The sequence below is a fragment of the Dendrobates tinctorius genome, unplaced genomic scaffold, assembly GCF_039654945.1.
Source record: "Dendrobates tinctorius isolate UK_male_01 unplaced genomic scaffold, ASM3965494v1 ptg000060l, whole genome shotgun sequence".
NCBI lineage: Eukaryota > Metazoa > Chordata > Amphibia > Anura > Dendrobatidae > Dendrobates > Dendrobates tinctorius.
Genome location: NW_027361728.1, coordinates 61,992,541 through 62,015,157, shown reverse-complemented (window position 1 = coordinate 62,015,157; position 22,617 = coordinate 61,992,541). Strand labels below are relative to the sequence as shown.

Below are 22,617 nucleotides of genomic sequence, written 5' to 3'. Positions count from 1 at the left end.
AGTACGTGCAGCAGTCAGTGGTGTCATTCCCACCTGTGCCATCACTGATTCGCTTCACCACAGTACCGACTTCTGCTGCATACTGCTGCCCGGCCATCTGCATTCCTAGCCAAGCCGGACACCACTACACCACACCAATGCCGAGTGCTGCTGGACACTCCACCCCCGCCACCACCATGTCAAGCGCTGCTCCTGTCTGGAGCACCCGTACTGACACCATTTCCACATCTTGGTGCACCTCCAGCGCAAAATCTGCTTGGGCAACCACCACCTCTTCTCTTGTTCGGACCACAGAGACTACATAATCTCCGGATCGGAGCACCGCCACTTCGCATCATCAGCATGGGAGCACAGCCACAACTCCTCATCATTCCAGGAGCACCTCCACCACTCATCATCAGAGGAGCACCGCCACCTCTTCTCCTCATTGTAGCACCGCCACCACCCCTCTTCAGAGGAGCACCGCCACCGCTACACCTACTCGGAGCACCACCACCACTCCTCTTCAGAGGAGCACCGCCACCGCTTCGCCTACACGGAGCACCGCCACCACTCCTCATCACAAGAGCACCGCCACCGCTTCGCCTGATAGGAGCACCACCACCTATTCTCCCACCAGAAGCACCGAGCACACTTCACCTTCAATTAGCACCGACACCACAAGTTCTCCTGCAAGGAGCACCGCCAGCGCCTCCACCGAGCAGCCCAGGGGAGACCCACATTCCGTATTTTATTCTTCACAGACACGGTCCAACATCTCGAGGCAGTCAACAACTGTAAGGCGGTCACAAGGTGGCAGTCGGTACAGGCAGGTGACTCCTGCCCCAAAAGAAGAAGAAACAAAAGACTTTGTTAGTCAGGCCCTCCTCTCCTTCCAACGTTTCTCAACCAGCCTCCAGTATCATTCCTGGTCTCCCTTCCCCCAGTACTTTAGTAGCCCCTTCACCTAGAACCCCTTCCTCAATTTCCAGCCGTCCCTCGTCTCTTCACACCCCCAAAGTATCCCATTCTTCCCCCAAACGTCCTTCAAAAGAAAAATAACCTTTTTTTTAGTTAAAAAAAATAAATGTGCAATTTTTATTGTTCAAAAAAAGTTTGGTTTAATGTGTCTTTCGACGCCAACACACACTGCGCCGTACACACACTGCGCCGTACATTTTTCTTTTTTTTCAACACATAGCTCCATTAATGACACGTTTACGCATGTCAATCTTGGAGATATGTGTAGTCAAAACCAGAAATCTATATGGCTTGTATTTTCCACATCAGTCTCTTCAGTCAGGTAATAAAACACAGACTGAATAGAGGATGGTGTTGAGTGCAAGGCCTATCTATTGTTACTTTGGTTTGTATCAAAAACAGCAACTTCACTATGGTGTGTTTTAACATCATTTAACTTTTTTGATACAATCCAAGTTTATTATAGATAGACCTTGTAATTAACCTCATCCTCTATTCAGTGTGTGTGGATAAACTGAGTAGATGATGTGGAAAATACCCGCCATGTGTACAATACCCCGGCCTTGTATCATAACGATCACACCTGGGCAGGTGAATACACATGAGTTGTAACCAGCAGTGTCGCTTCAGTCTGCATATATATAACTCAGACTGTAGCGCTGCTGCAGATAACCTCTTATGTGTATTCTCCTGACAATGTGTGATAAGCGTCTGAAGTGTGGATGCGTTAGTTTTGCCGTCCTCACTTCAGCATGACACCAGGCCTGGGTATTGTAGAAGTTGTATCAACTTTATTATGCAGTCTTGAGTTCTAAATTGGCCACAGTGATGCTAATACAACTAATATGGATATTCAGTGGTTTTAGGTGTCATAAATAGTGATGGATGCTCCTGCATTCCAAAATGAATAATTGTAACATCATGACAGGTGACACAAATATTAGTTGTATTATCTCCACCGTCGCATCACACTGAACTAAAAGTGTAGAGATAATAAAGACCATACAAGTTGTGTGTATGTATAGTCACCTGGTCTTGAGTACTATTAAATGAAGGATACACAAAACACAGCATCATGAATTTGTGGCGCCCCCAGGAGTATGGCCGCCACAGTGGCTTTGCCTTCCTCCAGGGGAAGGTAATGCCAGGCTTGGAGGCAATGATGGGTCTCTCTCGCAGTCAATCTATGCATGCAACACAGTTCAACTCCAGGCCAGCAGGGGGAACTCTGAACCGGTAGGAGTGCTCTCTGAGGGCCAAGAGGAAGGGGTGGTTAGTTAGTTTGTCTGCGGAGGGTGAAGTGGGCAGACGTGTGGAAGGAGCGCTGAGATAGAGCGGAGAGGACGAGCTCATCTCAGGAGAGCGTGCATGAACTGGAGCCTGGTCTCCACGGTTGTACGGATACTAACGGTCCTGCAACAGACACCAGAGGAGTAGGAGGCTGTAAATGCCCTACTCCCATATAAGCCTTGAGGGCACAACAGCATCTTGGATAGTGAGCTGGGACTCAGGAGAGAGGAGTCCCCGAGATAGGCTACAGGTGTCTGCTGTGCAAGTGAGGTTCTTGTGAACATCTGACAGGAGGAACTTCAGTGTAACTCGGTACTGGAGATCCCGCAAATAAGCGCTAGTAAGGAGACTGCACAACCCATCTGCAGTGTGTCTTGTTGCTTCCTACCTTTCTGGCACCACCACATTTCATCCCCGTGCCAACCACATCTACACTGCCCTGGGACTATAGCTTCACCTGTGGGGAGCTTTTACATCTTTGCTGCACCATACCATCAGTCCCAGCGGATCTGCATGCAGCGACGGCTTAACACCTCTCTTGCCGAGCACCATAGGTGGCGTCACGAACTATTCATCTAACTACATTCCACCATTCACATCTTCCTATTACTTGGGCGCCCAGGGCCACGGTCCGGGTCACCGTTGCTGTGACACATCCCACTGATACCGGCCCGGTACAGAGTACCCCACAGTCCTGGGAGGGTGACCCAAATTCAATCGCACACCTGGCCTGTTGATTATTATATTGAAGTATAAAAAGACAGAGTGCACTCGGTACAGGTATCAACAAATTTTTTTAATAAACATACACACAAAAGTAAACTTTGTTACACCATTTGGTCCTGCCATGCCACCCGTCCTAGATCTGAGTTGAAGTAGGCCGCAAATTGGTTCCTCATTTGGCCAACTTCAACTGATGACCTGAGAGGTTTACTGATTAAATTCAGGCAAGGGGTTAGGAGCGGCATCATCAACTTCAAAGTTCGGGTGCTCTCTAACCATAACAAAATTGTGTAGAACCACACAGGCCTTCACCACCTCATCCACTGTTTCCAGTTTCAGATTAATGGCTGTGGTTAGAATGCGCCATCTAGAGACAAGTATACCAAAGGCACACTCTACAGTTCTTCTTGCCCTGGTCAGCCTGTAATTAAAAATTCTTTTGTTGTGGTCCAAGTCCCGGCTGGAGTAGGGTTTGTGGAGGTTTTGGCACACCTGGAATGCCTCATCCCCAACCATTACAAAGGGTTGTGGTGGACCTTCGGTGTTGGGAAGAGGCCGTGGCATGGGGAAATTGAACTGGTTGCCATACAACCTCCGGCCCATGTCTGAGTTCTTAAAAGCCTGGGAGTCATTCCCACACCCAAATGCACCAATGTCCACTGCAACAAACTTACAGTCTGCATCAGAAATGGCTATGAGTACTGTAGAGAAGTACTTTTTGTAATTATAGTACTCTGATCCAGTTCTTTTTGATTTTATAATCCGGATGTGCTTCCCATCCACCGCACCCAAACAGTTGGGGAAATTGCAGACTGTCCAGAATCTTTCTGCATTTTCAATCCACTTTTCCACGGTGGGGAGGGGCAGAAATTCGGGACAGAGAACTTCCCACAAAATCCGCAGGTGTCCGCAACTATTCCCGACAAGGTGGAGATTCCAAGCCGATACTGGAAGTGCAGTGAAGAGAGGGTCTCTCCAGTAGCCAGGAATCTGGGAAACAGCGAAACAACAAAAATTAATATTTGTGTATCTGGATTTTTACAACACAAAAAAATAAAATTACAAACAAAAAAAGGCATAAACATAAATATGCAGCCTTTTCTTTACTACATGGCAATATATGCTGCAGCCTTTGGTTAAGTACATGGAAGAACAATAATTCATAGTACATCTGAGAGAACAAATAAAATTAGGCAGGCATTGTTTTTTAAATACTATGTACCGTAAGGTGACCAGGAGCCGTTCCTCAGGAGGAATCGCACGATGGAGCTGTGTGTCCTGTCTCCGGATGGCACGACCAAGTAAATCCCTGAAGCTTTGTTGTGACATCCGTGTGTAATCAGTAAATTTATCCAGGTTTGCCTGTAGCTCGCTGTAGAGGGTGTGGTAAGCTCCATGGCTTTCCTGGAGTTCAACAATCGGATGTATCCACAAACGCCACTGCTGCCGTCTTCGCTGTCTCTCTATCTCCCTTTGTTGATGGCAAGCAACTGCATAAGCCTGAACCATCCTGATGTCCAGATCCAAGTTGAAGTAAAAAGTCTTCCAGCGTAGATCCATGTTGTCAAGAGAAAATCCAAGGAAATGTGAAGAATTCAGCTGTAAACTGGGTCTATATAAAGAATTTCCATATACAAGTCCACTGCTGTCCCATTGGTGGTGTCTGATGCAAGAATTTTTCTAGAATTTTCCTCCTGTGATTGTGACACCATGCGCATAAAAAACGCATACGCATGGAAAACGCTTGAAAACGCATACAAACGCTGCGTTTTTTTGGCTTACCGTGCATGATAATGCGACAAAAAAAGCAGCGTTTACAAGCGTTTGTATGTGTTTTTGTCACGCGTTTGATGTGCGCACCAAACGCAGCGCAGAAAAACGCTAGTGTGAAACTAGCCTAAGATGGCGGCCATGAAGATGGCGGGAGATGGTGAAGAAGCAAACAACAACGAAAACCGCGTCCTTCTTGGGCGTTGCCATCACCTCTTGGTGCCAAAACCTGCCTGTCAGTATTCCCTGGTACACCACTGGTGGGTGCGGATGAAGAGGTGAAGGCCTTGCCCCCTGCCACTGACCAACAATGGTGGGGAGGGACAGTGGGAAAAAGCGAGCGTTCAGCCTCCAACAGTCACAGTCAGCGAGGAGTCAGCGGTGGTCCCCACTTATCCAACTTTAGAGTTGCCTCGACCCGGGAGCATCCACCTGGCAGAGATACCATCTGTCTGGAGGTGGGATGCTTGTGGTGCGGAACCAACAGAGCAGCCATGAGCCTGAGGATCGGGCGAACCGGAATCCCCCTGTTAACTCAGCGAGGACCGCAGCCGAAAGCTGCTCAGGAGGGACCGGAAACAATGACCGCTCTGGAGGAACCAGCGCCGGAAGCCGAGTATGAGCCGGAGCTCTATCTGCCAGCAGCAGAGTACAAAGGCGCACCCGCGGAAGGATCCTGCCATTCCGGGACAGGCTCTTCCAGCATTCTGGAGCAGGAAAGGGTGAGTGCACTTCAGCTCTCGGCCCCAGAGGGAAGTTCCTCCCTGGGCCCCTTGCTTCGGAAGCTGACGTACGGCCCCTCAACCCAGAAGTGTGCTCTGTGCCTCTACCCTGTACCCCAGATGCCCGGCCTGTCATCCGGTCTCCCATCCCGGGTAGTGAGCCCCTGCATAGCAGTCCTGCGCCTCATAGTCGTCCCCAACCCACCAGATTCAGGAAGTGCAGTTTGCCCCCTGTTCCCCGGTCCATGAACGGCCAGGTTGTGCCCCTCTCCTGTCATTGTGGCAACAGAAGAACATGACACCTGCGGCTGCAAAGTCATTTACTTGAGCACGGGCATAGAGCCCAATGTGGAGTGGCAAGGGTCATGTGCCATTGAGCTGTAAATATGTCTGCAAAAAATAATAAAAGGGAGTTGTGCTTGTTGCACCATAGGAAATGTATCGGGACTGTTCAGCGTCCCTGTGGGCAAAGGAGCCCTGAGGCACCAAAAAGTCGGGTGCAGCTTGGCCAGTAAGGGCCACCGTTGAACTGTGTTTCCCCCCCATTAAACTGTTTATCCTTTCTGCTGGAAGGCAGGCACTGCCTCTCATCTTTGGACTGTATCCGGATGGAGAAGAGGCTTGGTCTCAGTGGAGAGGGACTGTGCTCTCTTCAAGGGAAGGGGGATCCCATTCCCAATGACTACCCACTAATGGGTCATGCTGTAAAATTGTTTTTTGTACGGCCTGTGGTGTGTTATTTTTTGTACTCGGCTTGAGTTGAGCCAAAATCTTTTGATAGAAGTATTACCTCATGTTTCTCCCTGCGTGGAGTATTGTCTGTACGGTATTAAAATTTTATAGTACACTTGGTCGGGGACGACCAAGTTTAATGGAAGGAAGAGTGTAAGGGTATGACAAAAATGTTGGTATGGTACTGCTACACTTATAGTGTATCACCACTCATATGAAGGGTATTATTGCTACACCTACTGGTGTATTACCTTAGAAGTTAAATCTATAATATGTATATATGTTTTGCTATGTTTTTATGTATACTGTCTTATATCTTGTTGCTGCCATGTACATAGGTTGTGCACTGTGGTTTATAGGGAGAGCTTAGTACCTTCATTTGGCCACAAGATGGGGGGCATTTCAGTACACACAGTTCTTAGAGTAATAGATAAGTCAGGATGTTTTTAGCTTAGGCCTGTTTCACATTTCCATTTTCGACCATCAGTAAAAATCCACCATTTTTGCAAAAAAATGGATCCGCCATTTTTTTTGGCGGATCCGTTTTTTTCCCCATTGATTTGCATTACCAGCAGATCTTGATGGACGGCCATCCGTTGGATCCGTTTTTTTGCGTATCCGTCAATTTTTTTGCGTCCGCCGAGATGCCTGGACGGACCATGTAACGTTTTTTGTGCTGCAGGATCCGCACTTTTATAGTGCGCATGCCCGGAGGAATGAAGTCAGGCACAAATTTAACCCTGAAATCATTTCTGGCGGACAGAAAAAATTCTCTCTCTCTCTCCTTCCCGGGCAGCGGTTCCTTTAAAATTCTTCATTTGGCGGATCCGTCAAAAAAAACGGTCCGGTGGCATCCATTCACAGCAGTTAACAACGGATCCGCTTTCCGCCATTTTGGCGGATTTAAACTGACACAAAAAAACGGAAGTGTGAAACAGGCCTTAGGAGGGGCTTGCTCTAAGTTAAGCTGTGGGATTTCCTGTATTGAGTCAGTCGGGCTACGGAGCTGGAGCAGCTCAGTTGGGGCCAGAGAGCCCCTCTCCGTCCAGGGGGCTAATGCCCTGGGGACAATGCAGTGACCCTGTAATGTTTGAAACTTAAACCCAGCCATCCAGGGCAAGTGGGAGAAGACTGCAGCAGTGACAGCAGTGAGAGCAGTGTCATTGCAAGGAAAGGCCGGTGCTCTAATTGTGAACACAGCAGAAAGGACCATGTGGCAGATCTCATCCTGGGCGCATTCTCTCACAGCTGGGGTGAGACGGCTAAGGGAATCGCCAGTGAAAGTGAGTCTGGATGGGGATGACGCTGAGGGGCCATGTGTCACAGTCCGACCTGGGTACGTGCTGTGCGACAGTGAGGGTACAGGGAAAGTGGAAGATATGAACTGCTTGAAACGTGATGTTAATGCTGTAACAGAACTGGATGTGCTGTGTCCTGAAGTCAGTAAAGTTGTTCAGTTGAATGCTGACATGGACTGTGTCTCAATTCCTGCAAATCTGCCTGGAGAGGGTCTCCTGCAGCAGAGGGAAGATCCAACTGAGGAGCTGGACCTGGAGACACAGGTATGCTGATTAATAGTCATTATTTTCATGTAAGAGGAGGTCAGGGCACAGAGATGAATAAGTGTGCGGCCATGACTACAGCCATGACCCTCCCTTACAATACCACAGTTGTTTTGGGTAGAGAATGAATATAAGTAATTATTTAAACTATTTCTTTGTTTTGTATTAATATCTGTAGTTTGCTGTTGGAGGCAGGGGCGTATCTAGGGGAGGGGGCAGGTAGAGCATCTGTCCCAGGCATAGCCGGCAGGGAGGTGTCACCCGGCCACCTGATGTGGCGGTCTAAGTTGTCTCAACAGCAGCTGCATTTTACTGCTACCCCTTAGTGGGAGTCAGCCGCTCTCTGAGTTTGAGTTGGCTCAGAGAAGATGCAGCACGTCGACTCCCAGTGATCCCTTGTACTTGCTTCTTTCAGGCACTAGTACAATTGAAGCCTGATCGCCAGCACTTCCGGGTCAGGGTGACATCAGCAGCGTGATCAGGTCATGTGATCACACTGCTGATGTGACTCCTCGATGCCGTGTAGGCGGCTGAAGTTTTCATGGTAAGTGATCCAATGGAGCTGAAGACATCAAAGATTTATTTTATGTAGGGGAAGGGGGGAAGAAATTTAATTACATATTATGGGGAGAGAGGGTGGGGGATGGGTGCAGACAGTATGGGGTGTAAGGGAGTATATGTAGACATAGTATGGTGTGCAAACGAGGAAGAAATTTGAGGACACAGTATTGGGAGTAACTAGGGATGAGTGTGGACACATTATGGGTATCGAGGGGAGGGGATGTGTATGGACACAGTAAGGGTGAGCAAGGGGGAAAATTTGAGACCACAGTATAGGGAGCGAGGGGAGAATGGGTGCAGACACAGTATGGGTAGCGAGCGGTGAAAAAATTTGAGGATAGTATGTGGAGTGACGGTTAGGAGAGGGCAGACAGTATGGGGAGTGAGGTGGGAGAATTTTGAGGGCAGTATGTTGAGTTTGCGGACATAATATGGGGATCAAGGGGGATGGGTGCAGACACAGTATGGGAAGCAAAGGGGGATGAGTGTGGATACAGTTTGTGGAGTGGGGGAATGTGTCAGGCGACAGGATAGCAATTATTCAGGTGCACATTGTAGGGGATATATTTTTATTCAGGAGCAATATAATTACACTCCTATTTTTAAGAGTATTCTTTGGGGATGTGCTGCACAATAAAGGAGAAGATGGAAGTCTCCAGAGATGAGCTGTGGCTATGAAAAGTCATCATGGCTTCTGGACAAGATGAAGAAAAGAAAGAGAACTCCAATCAGAGACGTCATCTATAAGGTACCTGAATGTAAATGTTTATTTGTGATACTGACTAATTTTAATCAGTACTGCGGCTCCTGTATAGTCCGCAGTCTGATGATGACTGTTAGCAACAACTCCCAGTATCTTCTTATCATTGCTAAGGATGCAATGGAAATTGTAGGTTCATGTGATATAAATAACCATATACTTATGACCTGACAATACAGTTGATGTACCATGCACTGATGGGTGGTTCTGGTGCTGAATTCATGTACTGATGGTGGTCCTGGTGATATATTCATGCACTGATGGTGTTTTTGGTGCTGTATTTCTGTACTGATGGTGGTTCTTATGATGTATTCCTTCACTGATGAGGGTTTTGATGATGTGTTTCTGTTCTGATGAGAGTTGGATGTATTTCTGTACTGCTCGTGGTTCTGATCATGAATTTCTGTACTGTTGGTGGTTCTGATGATGAATTTCTTTACTGCTGCTAGTTCTGGTGATGGATTCTTGTGCTGTTATTGGTTCTGAACCTGTACACATTTAACAATCCATAACTTCTAAGACTACGTGATACATGGCTATGTTATTAAAATGTTTTGCCATCTGACAAGTTAAGGGTTATTATGTTTTTATTCATGCTAGGAGCATTAAAGTGATTGTCCAAGTTTTTGATGAGTTTACAGTCATTCTATGTGACTGCAAACCTCTGAATTCGTGCACATTGCACGCTATCATTATTCTCTGGTGCCAGTGGTGATTGTGGAAGGTTACAAATTTGCATGTATGCAATTTGCTTATATGCTCTCAAGTGCCGACTAGACATGCAAGGCGTCTCTCAATGAAAATGAAGTGAGCGAGTCCAGACACGTCTAGTCAGAATGTGGCCTGAAGTATACAAATCGCTTACTTATGGTCAAATGACCATCCACTCTTGATACCGACAAGGGAGAATCCTAAAAGTGTGCTGTGCATGCACTGTGAGACTTTAGAAGCCTGCAGTCATTTAGAATTGCTGTATACTTTCATCTTCAAGCTTGACAAGCCATTTAATTATAAAATGAAGCACTGTAGTATGCCAATCTTAACAGCATGTAATATACTCACGGTCAGGAGTCAGCTTTGCTTGCTGGTTTCGGCAGTCAGCCTATGGCCACATCACTCATATGCGATTTTCATACTTACTGTCATGTGACAACTAGCTTTTTTTTGTGCTTTTCTCAATTTTTCATTGAACAATGTGATAATTAGGCGGGGGTGGACTAGGACTAAAATTCAGCCCTGGCATTTGAAGTTACACAGGCCCACTAGTCACATGATGACTATATAATATCTTTGTACACTTGTAGGTTACAAGAAGTGAGAGGAGATTAACACGACTATATAAAACAGCTGCGCCCAGTATTTCAGCTCAGTCGTATTTATTGCTTTTAGTTGCAGTACTCCTCCCAAAGCTCTGTCCCCTTTTGTACGCACGGTGACAGAATTCCTGGCAGAACTGCTATCCATAGGGCAACCAGACCCCCTGGTCATAGCTGCCCCTATCATACCTCCCAACTTTTGAAGAGCGGAAAGAGGGACAAAGACTGCGGTGCGTGCAGCGAGTCACTGCAAAATTTAGGCCATGCCCTGGTCACACCCATTTTGTAACTAGTCACACCCATGTCCACGCCCAAACCCACCCATTTAGCACTGCTGATCACACTGACTGGTACTGAGGGCACAGTGGCTGGCATTATGGGCACATTTGCTGGTACTGTGGGCACACTGACTGGTACTAAGGAAGAGAGAAAACAGAGAGAGAGAAAAAAGAAAACAGAGAGAGAGAGAAAGAAAGAAAAGAGAGCGAGAGAGAAAGAAAGAACAGAGAGAGAAAGAAGAAAGAACAGAGAGAGAAAGAAGGGAGAGAAAGAAAGAACAGAGAGAGACAGAGAAAGAACAGAGAGAGAAAGAAAGAAGTAAAGAAAGAAAGAGAACAGAGAGAAAGAAAGAGAAAAGAAAAAGAAAGAAAGAGGGGAATGAAAGAACAGAGAGAGAAAGAAAATGAGGGAAAGACAGAACAGAGAATGAGAAAGAAAGAACAGATAAAGAAAGAAACAGAGAGAAAGAAATAAAGAAAGATTCTATGAAGATACTATAGCAGCCCGGCTCCCATTGTAATGCCCACCTGAGCCTCCCGCTGCAGGACATATCATGATCCGCTCACATGGCCGGCATCCCCGATTCCAAGGCGATCCTGCTGTCTGCACTGTCGGAGGACATGGTGATGGATCTGAAGCATTCCTAGTTCCGTCACAATCTCCTCATGAAATTATCTAATTTCCGGTCAGCTTCCAGCACATCACTTCCAGTAGAACTTCATGTGCGAGTTTTAAAATGCTCCTCGGGGCTCCGCCATGTACTCCTGTGTACGTGGGAAAAGCCCGCTTTGTATGCCTCGTACACAATTGGCTCCACTCCATACATCCCGTACATATATGGCTCCACTCCGTACACACACGGCTCCGCTCCATACACCGAGTACACACACAACTCCTCTCCGTACACCTTGCACATGCACGGCTCCGCTCCGTAAACCTCGACCACGTGCGGCTCTGCTCAGTACACCTCGTACACACGTGGCTCCGCTCCGTACACCTCGCACATGCACGGCTCCGCTCCGTACACCTCCGTACATGCGCGTCTCCGCTCCATACACCTCGTACACGCGCGGCTCCGCTCCGTACACCTCGTACATGCGTGGCTCCACTCCATACACCTCGTACACACGCGGCTCCGCTCACATTCACCTCGTACACACGCGGCTCCACTCCACATACTTCGTAAACACGGATCTGCTACATCCACCCTGTAAACCCCTCCTGACCCCACACAGAAACTTACTCGCATCCAGCACCATGACAACCAGCATGGCAGAGTCCTGCATACACATGGAAGCTCCTGATCATGTGACCCCTGACTCCTCCCCTCCTGTGACCTCATCACAGGTCCTGTGAGCACAGAGCAGCCAATTGCAGCCTGAGAACGGAGCTGCCTGCGGGGGGTCAGAAGTGCCATGCAGCATCTCATCCCGTCATTGCAGGAAGGGGACCCTGCATTTGTGTAGAGTGCCCTGGAAGCAGGAACGGATCGAGCGGCCCACTACAGGCACCGACCCTTCTGGCATTTGCCAGAAGTGCCGATGGTCAGTCCGGCCCTGTAACTAGGAATGTGTGAATGTGTGGCGCTCATACTGTATTTAGCTGGACTGTGTAGGGGTTCAAACTGTATATAGTTAGCTATGTCAAGGATCAAACTGGATATAGGGGGCTCATACTGTATATAGGAAGGTTGTGAGGTTCATACTATATATACAGGGTGACTGTGTGGGGGCTCATACTGTATATACGGGGCTGTGTATGGACTCGTACTATACAGTTGTGGCCAAAAGAATGGACACCCCTGCAATTTTGTCAGATAATACTCAGTTTCTTCCTGAAAATGATTGCAAACACAAATTCTTTGGTATTATTATCTTCATTTAATTTATCTTAAATGAAAAAACACAAAAGAGAATGAAGCAAAACATTTATCATTTCACACAAAACTCCAAAAATGGGCCAGACAAAAGTATTGGCACCCTCAGCCTAATACTTGGTTGCACAACCTTTAGCCAAAATAACTGCGACCAACCGCTTCCGGTAACCATCAATGAGTTTCTTATAATGCTCTGCTGGAATTTTAGACCATTCTTCTTTGGCAAACTGCTCCAGGTCCCTGATATTAGAAGGGTGCCTTCTCCAAACTGCCATTTTTAGATCTCTCCACAGGTGTTCTATGGGATTCAGGTCTGGACTCATTGCTGGCCACCTTAGAAGTCTCCAGTGCTTTCTCTCAAACCATTTTCTAGTGCTTTTTGAAGTGTGTTTTGGGTCATTGTCCTGCTGGAAGACCCATGGCCTCTGAGGGAGACCCAGCTTTCTCACACTGGGCCCTATATTATGCTGCAAAATTTGTTGGTAGTCTTCAGACTTCATAATGCCATGCACACGGTCAAGCAGTCAAGTGTCAGAGGCAGCAAAGCAACCCCAAAACATCAGGGAACCTCCGCCATGTTTGACTGTAGGGACCGTGTTTTTTTCTTTGAATGCCTCTTTTTTTCTCCTGTAAACTCTATGTTGATGCCTTTGCCCAAAAAGCTCTACTTTTGTCTCATCTGACCAGAGAACATTCTTCCAAAACGTTTTAGGCTTTTTCAGGTAAGTTTTGGCAAACTCCAGCCTGGCTTTTTTATGTATCGGGGTAAGAAGTGGGGTCTTCCTGGGTCTCCTACCCTGCAGTCTCTTTTCATTCAGACGCCGACAGATAGTACGGGTTGACACTGTTGTACCCTCGGACTGCAGGGCAACTTGAACTTGTTTGGATGTTAGTCGAAGTTCTTTATCCAACATCCACACAATCTTGCGTTGAAATCTCTTGTCAATTTTTCTTTTCCGTCCACATCTAGGGAGGTTAGCCACAGTGCCATGGGCTTTAAACTTCTTGATGACACTGCGCACGGTAGACACAGGAACATTCTGGTCTTTGAAGATGGACTTGTAGCCTTGAGATTGCTCATGCTTCCTCACAATTTGGTTTCTCAAGTCCTCAGACAGTTCTTTGGTCTTTTTTCTTTTCTCCATGCTCAATGTGGTAAACACAAGGACACAGGACAGAGGTTGAGTCAACTTTAATCCATGTCAACTGGCTGCAAGTGTGATTTAGTTATTGCCAACACCTGTTAGGTGCCACAGTTAAGTTACAGGTGCTGTTAATTACACAAATTAGAGAAGCATCACATGATTTTTCAAACAGTGTCAATACTTTTGTCCACCCTCTTTTTATGTTTGGTGTGGAATTATATCCAATTTGGCTTTAGGACAATTCTTTTTGTGTTTTTTCATTTAAGACAAATTAAATGAAGATAAAAATACCAAATAATTTGTGTTTGCAATCATTTTCAGGAAGAAACTGAGTATTATCTGACAAAATTGCAGTGGTGTCAATACTTCTGGCCACATCTGTATATAGGGGGTTGTGTGGTGCCTCATGCTGAATATAGTATGCTTTATGTGGAGATACACACAGTATATAGGGGATGTGAGATCATACTGTGTATAGGGGGCTGTGTGTAAGGGCATATACCGTATGTATGGGGCTATGCGTGGACTCAAACTATATATAGAGGGTTGTGTGAGAGCTCATGCTGAATATAGGCGGGCTCTGTGGGGGGACTTATGCTGTATATAAGGGGACTGTTTGTGGGATCGCAGGGTCCTCTCTCCTCCTGTAGCAGTCATGACCTGTATCGTTTAAGATTACTGTACTTGTTTTTATTATATATACCCCTTCTCACATGTAAAGCGGAATAAATGGTGCTATTGGATCGCCCGCCAGGGCAGTGGGGTACTCGGTACCGGGCTGGTATTTCACTGGGAAGTGTCACACTGGCGGTGACCCGGTCCATGGCCCTGGGCGTCCATGTAAGGGAGTGAAGTGATGGAATAAAGTTTATGAATAGATGATTCGTGACGCCACCTGTGGTGTTCGGCAAATGTTAAGCCGACGCTGCAGACAGATCCTCTGGGACAGATGGTGTAGTGCAGCAATGATGTTATAGCCCTCCACAGGCAGGGCTGTAGTCCCAGGGCAGTGTAGGTGGGTGTTGGGAAGGAAGGTGCAGTGTCAGGCACAGAGATGTAGCAGTGCCGGGGAGGTTGCAGCAAAAAGGCAAGGACACAATAGGTTGCAGTTTCATTACCTTTACTTGGCAAATGCAGTCCAGGGTCCTGAGTACAGATGGCACATGGTACAGGAGCTGGTTAGCCTGGAAGCAAATCAGGAATCACTCTGGCAGATGGGTTGTGCAGTCTCCTTACTAGCGCTCTCTATGAAGTACTCCCAGTACTGAGTTACACTGGAGTTCCTCCTTTCTGATGTTATCCACACTCCACTCGCATGGCAGACAGCCGTAGCCTTTTATCTCTCTTGGCTCACCCGTCGGTGTTGTGCCTCCGAGCATTATGTGGGAATAGTGCATTTACAGCTTCCTATTCCTTTGGTTTCTGGTGCAGGACCGTTAGTATCCATACACCCTTGGAGACCAGGCTCCAAATCATGCGCTATCACTGGGACTGAGCTCTCCACTTTCCTTAGTCTCCCCAGCTCTTCTCCTCCACGTCTGCACACGACGCCCTCCTCACACTAACTGACTCACTCCTTCCTGGCCCCCAGAGACAGCTCCTCCCCACAGTTCTGGGTTCAGAGCTCCCTCTGCTGACCCGGAGTGGGAACTGTGTTGCATGCATGATTAACTGCCAGAGAGACCCTTCATTGCTTCCAGGCTTGACATCACTCTCCCTAGGAGGAAGGCAATGCCACTGTGGCGACCATACTCCTGGGGGCGCCACACTATAATAATGAATAAATTATAATAATAATATGAGGAGCTCATACTGTACGTATCGGGCTGTGTGGGAGGTCATACTGATATAGACATAAAGACATGCTAATAGGGAATTTAGATTGTGAGCCCCACCGGGGACAGTGATGATGATGTGTGCAAACTGTAAAGCGCTGCGGAATATGTTAGCGCTATATAAAAATAAAGATTATTATTATTATTTATATAGGGGGTCTGTATTTAGGATCATACTGTAAGAATTGTTTGTGGGGTTCCATACTCTATATAGGAGCTGTGTTGGGGCTCATACTGTATATACAGGGCTATGTATGGACTCGTACTGTATATAGGGGGTTGTGTTGCGTCTTATGCTGAATATAGGAGGGTCGTGTGTGGGGTCTCATGCCATATATAGGGGGTCTGTGTGGCGGATCATGCTATATATAGGGGGAAGCATGTGGGCTCATACTTTATATAAGAGGGCTTTGTGATGGCTCATATGGTATACAAAGGGGGTGTCATCATACTTAATTCTGCTGAAAATTAAATGATGCAATTAATATTATAAAGTATTATTATAATTAATATGTTAATATTAATATTGAGCAGAATTCATTGCAGCCTATTAGTTCAGCCCCCACAAAAGACACAGTCTCTCATGTGGCCCCTCATGAAAATTCATTGCCCACCTCTGCTCTAAAATATTAATTGCAATTTATTAATCTGGCACCAATCAGTTGCTTATTGGGTTAATAGGTATAATAAAAAGTGGTATCTGTACATCATCAGCACTAGCAATGACTCTCCAGTGTGGACACAAGCTTCTTCTTGCTGTGATGTATTGTACTTCACAAAATTCGTTCATTGCCTTTGAAACTCCCAGTGATTTATGGCAGGTGACACCACAGTCTATAGAGCTGGGTTATAGGGCCATGCTAATTCCACAGCACCTGCCCGTTCTTACCTGGAGCTAATGTTCATCAGTAAGCAGTTTGTGTTTTCTCGACAACAGTGATTTGTCTTTGTACTCTCTCTGTGTGTGTGTACGTATAAAATACTGAAATCCTATTATAAGGTTGATGTGACAGGTATGTCAGATCTAAAGAAATACAGGCACACCTGAACCTCTTATCCTGTGAGTTATAAACCGTGTAGAGACAGAGCTCAAGCATGAACTCTTCAATCTAGGGACAACCCAAGGAAAGTCAGTAACACATTCCTAAGATCAATTTGGGGTCAAAAGTACAGATAAGATTTTAATTCATGTTTACTGCAATAAAAGCATGGCGAGGTGTCATATAGACGGTTTGCATAATAACAATAAAAAATATCTTTATCTCAGCTTCACTCATCTCTGAACTTTTATATAATAGTCATTTGCAAGACCAAGACTGAGATTATGTTTGAGAGCAACTGTTCGAAGTGTACTATAGTTGAGGACCCAAGTAATTCTTTATACCTCGTATACCATGGAGTCTGGCATGCAACTAACAGTACAGTGGCATGTAAAAATGTGGGCACCCCTGGTCAAAATGACTGTTATTGTGAACAGTTAAGCAAGTTGAAGATGAACTAATCTCTAAAAGGCCTAAAGTTAAAGATGACACATTTCCTTTGCATTTTAGGCAAAAAAAAAATCTTTATTTTCAAGTTAGTGCAAGAGAATACTGATGTTTTCTTGGAACTACCTGGCCGTACTTCTGTAATTCAACATGACATTGTCATCGAGTCTCAGATAATGGTGCGAATTAAACCGTACCATGTGACAGGAGCCCAGAGGAAAGCCATCGCGAGTGAGGTAAGACAAATGTTTCAGCTAGGAGTAATTGAGGAACCCAGGAGTGTGGGCCAGCCCCATTGTACTGATTATGAAGACGGACGCGTCGTTATGGTTCTATAATGATTTCTGTAAATTGAATGAAGTGTTGAGATTTGACCTTTATCCAATGTCCCGGGTGGACAAGCTGATTAAGCAACTGGGACAGACCCAGTACTTTACAATGCTTGATCGTTACTGGCAGGTGCCTCTTACAGAGTCGACAAAAGAAAAGACCGCCTTTATAACACCAGAGGGTCTGTATCACTATGTCATCTTGCCTTTTGAACTTGATGGACCTAGGTCTTTATTCAACCTACGTAACTATGTAGCTATGGGGCCCCAGCCACGTTCCAGAGGCTGATGGACATAGTGTTAGAGCCCCATCGGAAGCATGCGTCAGCGTACTTGGATGACATCGTCATCTTCAGTACTGACTGGCATACCCACTTGTCCCGGGTACAAGCAGTAGTCAATTCGCTCAGAGCTGTGGGCTTGATAGCAAATCTAAAAAAAGTGTGCAATAGGTATTGAGAAAGCCCGATACTTAGAGTACGTGATTGGCTGTGGGGTTATCAAACCCCAAATAAATAAGATCGAGGCCATTCAGAACTGGCCCCAGCCTGTTACTACTAAACAGGTAAGAGCGTTCCTCTGTATCATTGGGTATTATCGAAGGTTCATAACTAATTTTGCTGGGAGTACAACACCCTGACCGATCTCTGAAAGGGAAAGAAGTTAGTCATGGTCGGGTGGGACCCTCAGTCAGAAGAAGTGTACCAATCTATTAGGTTGGCATTGTGCGGACAGCCCATCCTCATCAGCTCCAACTTCAAGAAAGACTTCATTGTGCAAACGGATGTCTCTAACGTTGGCCTAGGTTCTGTCACAGGAGGTGAACGAAGAGGAACATCCAGTCACCTACCTGAATAGGAAACTTACCCCAGTTGAGAAAAATTAAAGCAGAGTGTAGAAGGAGTGCCTGGCCATTACGGCAAGTGGACCATGGAGACCGTATGCTATTATTTGTGGGGCGACAGTTTCGCTTGGTGAGAGATCAAGGAGAAGAATGCTTGTGTCACCCGATGGTTCCTGTCACTGCAAAACTTTAATTTCACTGGGGAACATCATGCAGGGAAGGTGCGACGAAATGCGAATGCCCTGTCATGGGCACCTTGTAAAGTGACAAGTGTTCAACCCCCCAAGTTTGAGCAGGGGGGGATATGTGAGGTAATGAGGAAGATTAGATACGAGTGTCAATATGTGTCCCCCAGGATATGGACACAGTCATATTAAACCCACTGGTGCGCCTTGTGTTTACAATAGAATGCCTATGAATCACAAGGCAAAATAAAAGGAAGTGTGGATTGGATCCAAGTAGTTGACCCAGTCAGGTTTTTAGGAAAAACCGGCAAGGGCTTTTATTTTTAGAGGGATTTGCAGGTTTGGTAGTGGGGCGAATCCCTCTCTCCACTCCGGGATTTAGAAGTGGCTCTATGGCCACGATTCCATTTAAATCTCTCAGTTTTGTCTTGGGTGTGTCAGTTTGGAGTTTGCAAGTTGCAGAGCAGGAGGCTTTGTGCAACCCAGGTCTGTGTGGAGCTAACACAGAGCCAGGGACTTCAAGGTGGCTGACACACCCAAGAGACATGATAGTACCATTGCCCACGGCATTGGCTTTTGAACACGGACTGTGTTTGTGGAAACCCAGCTGCAATCTATCCTGTATGTGAGTCTAAGAATAAAGACACTGTTTATGTTTAACTTTCTGTGTTCCCTGCCTATCTGTCGCACTGCACCAACCCCGCTGCACCAAATTATATATATATAGCTCTTAATGGTCGGTAGGGGATCAAATACTTATTTCTCACTGCAAAATGCAACTACATTTATATAATTTATACAATGTGATTTTCTGGATTTTTGATATTCTGACCCTCAATGTTAAAATTAACGTACCCTTAAAATTATAGACTGTTCATGTCTTTGTCCAGTGGGCAAGCTTACAAAATCAAATAATTATGTCCTTCACAGTGTGTGCATGTATGTATATGTATATATATATATATATATATATATATATATATATAATATATAAAGCTCAATGTGGGTGTGTATGTGTGTATGTATGTCCGGGATTGGCATCCGCACCGTAGCTACAGTCACAAAATTTGGCACAGTCACACGTGTGGACCCCGAGAGCGTCATAGGCTATGTTGTGAGGCAAAATTTTAACCCCGCGCGTTCCAGTTCACCAAACAATTTTGCCCCTATCTACATAATGGGGAAAAAGTGAAAGGAAAAGTGTCGGAGGCAAATTGACAGCTGCCAAATGTGAACAAGGGGGAATTAAAGAATGAGAGTGATGGCGGCAAAGAGTATATACTGTACAGTTGCTAAGGTGGGGCCCTGACATGGGATACTCACCACACATGGGGATATGAACACACACACAAAATGCGCCACACACTACCACGTGCTTCAACACATATACCACCCTCAGCACACATTTCACCACACATACACCAACCTCACCACATAAAAGTCGAAACACAAAAGTCGCCACTCAAAACTCGCCACGCTGTCCCAGAGCTGTTTAAAAGATGAAAAATGAGCTGTGATTGGTTGCTATCAGCAACAGTTTTCTTTGTAGACAGTTGTAGTAACTGAGGCCTATTATTCTTATCATTTCTATGGTGTTATCGTCCTTCTGTAAAGCTGTAAATAGCACAATTTATTACCGTGCCAACACAGACCACCCTCTGACACAGACTGCAGGGGGAGCCCAGTATCACACAAGATAAGATTAGATACATGGCTCAGAAGTCAGTATCACACAGGATAGGATTAGATACACAGCTCAGCAGTCAGTATCACACAGGAGAGAATTAGACACATGGCTCAGCAGTCAGTATCACACAGGATAGGATTAGATACACAGCTCAGCACACAGTATCACACAGGAGAGGATTAGACACATGGCTCAGCACACAGTATCACACAGAAAAGTATTAGATACACGGCTCACCAGACAGTATCACACAGGATAGGATTAGATACACAGCTCAGCAGTCAGTATCACACAGGAGAGGATTAGACACATGGCTCAGCAGTCAGTATCACACAGGAGAGGATTAGATACACAGCTCAGCAGTCAGTATCACACAGGATAGGATTAGATACACAGCTCAGCACACAGTATCACACAGAATATTATCAGATACACGGCTCAGCAGACAGTATCACACAGGATAGGATTAGATACACAGCTCAGCAGTCAGTATCACACAGGAGAGGATTAGACACATGGCTCAGCAGTCAGTATCACACAGGATAGGATTAGATACATGGCTCAGCAGTCAGTATCACACAGGATAGGATTAGATACACAGCTCAGCAGTCAGTATCACACAGTATAGGATTAGATGCACGGTTTTTATGTGCAATATAATCATTATAATTTGTTATAACTAACCACAGTTGCTTACTATGACCAGGCAACGCCGGGATCTTCAGCTAGCATATATATATATATATATATACTGTGTATATATATGTATATACATACAGTGGAGAAAAAAGTATTTAGTCAGCCACCAATTGTGCAAGTTCTCCCACTTAAAAAGATGAGAGAGACCTGTAATTGGCATCATAGGTAGACCACAGCTATGACAGTAAAAAATCAGAAAACAAATCCAGAAAATAACCGTGTCTGATTTGGAAAGATTTATTAAGAAAATTGTGGTGGAAAGTAAGTATTTGGTCACCTAAAAACATGCAAGATTTCTGACACTCACAGACCTGTAATTTCTTCTTTAAGAGGCTCATCTGTCCTCCACTCATTACCTGCAGTAATGGCACCTGTTTGAACTTGTTATCAGTATAAAAGACACCTGTCCACAACCTCAAACAGTCACACTCCAAACTCCACTATGGTGAAGACCAAAGAGCTGTCAAAGGACACCAGAAACAAAATGGTAGCCCTGCACCAGGCTGGGGAGACTGAATCTGCAATAAGCAAGCAGCTTGATGTGATGAAATCAACTGTGGGAGAAATAATAAGAAAATGGAAGACATTCAAGACCACTGATAATCTCCTTCGTTCTGGGGCTCCATGCAAGATCTCACCTCATGGGGTCAAAATGATCACAAGAACGGTGAGCAAAAATCCCAGAACCACATGACCTCCATATAGCTGGGACCAGCGTAACAAAGGCTACCATCAGTAACACACTACGCTGCCAGGGACTCAGATCCTGCAGTGCCAGATGTGTCCCCCTGCTTAAGCCAGTACATGTCTGGGCCTGTCTAGAGAGCTTTTGGATTATCCAGAAGAGTATTGGGAGAATATCATATGGTCTGATGAAACCAAAGTAGAAATGTTTGTTAGAAACAAAACTTATTGTGTTTGGAGGAGACAGACTGCTGCTGTTGCATACAAAGAACGCCATACCTACTGTAAAGCATGGGGGTTGGCAACATCATGATTTGGGGCTGTTTCTCTGCAAAGGGACCAGGATGACTGATCCATGTACATGAAAGAATGAATGGGGCCATGTATCGTGAGATTTTGAGTGCAAACCTCCATTCATCAGAAAGGACATTGAAGATGAAATGTGGATAGGTCTTTCAGCATGATGATCCCAAGCACACCAGCAGGGCAACGAAGGAGTAGCTTCGTAAGAATCATATGAAGTTCCTGGAGTGGCCTAGATATTCGCCAGATCTCAACCCCATAGAAAACCTTTGGAGGGATTTGAAAGACGATGCTGCCCAGCGACAGGCCCAACCTTGTGAAGACTTACAGAAAATGTTTGACTTCTGTCATTAATAACAAAGGATATATAACAAAATATTGGGATGAACTTTTGTTAATCACCAAATACTTATTTTCCATCATAATTTGCTAAATAAATCTTGCTAAATCAAACAAGGTGATTTTCTGGATTTGATTTCTCATTTTGACTCTTATAGTTGTGGTCTGCCTATTATGTCAATTACAGGCCTCTCTCATCTTTTTAAGTGGGAGAACTTGCACAATTGGTGCCTGACTAAATACTTTTTACCCCCTCTGTGTGTGTATATATATATACATATATACTAGCTGAAGAGCCCGGCGCTGCCCGGGCATAGTAACTAACTGTGGTTAGTTATAGAAAATTATAATTATCCTCCATCCCATAGTCCCGTGCCCATATACCCATCATACATATCCACGATCCCATAGGCCCGTGCCCATATACCCATCATACATATTCTCCATCCCATAGTCCCATGCCCATATACCCATCATACATATTCGCCATCCCATAGTCGAGTGCCCATATACCCATCACACATCCTTC

The 22,617-nt window shown here is 45.6% G+C and overlaps 1 long non-coding RNA gene across 1 annotated transcript in view; it reads right to left on the bottom strand.

The window, feature by feature from the left end:
* Positions 1 to 418: 418 nt before the first annotated feature.
* LOC141092778 (uncharacterized) overlaps positions 419 to 22,617 on the bottom strand; it is a 50,124-nt gene continuing 27,925 nt past the window's right edge. Inside the window, exon 3 of the long non-coding RNA XR_012232911.1 lies at positions 419 to 819. This is a non-coding gene — a long non-coding RNA (uncharacterized lncRNA). The remainder of the gene's footprint in view (positions 820 to 22,617) is intronic.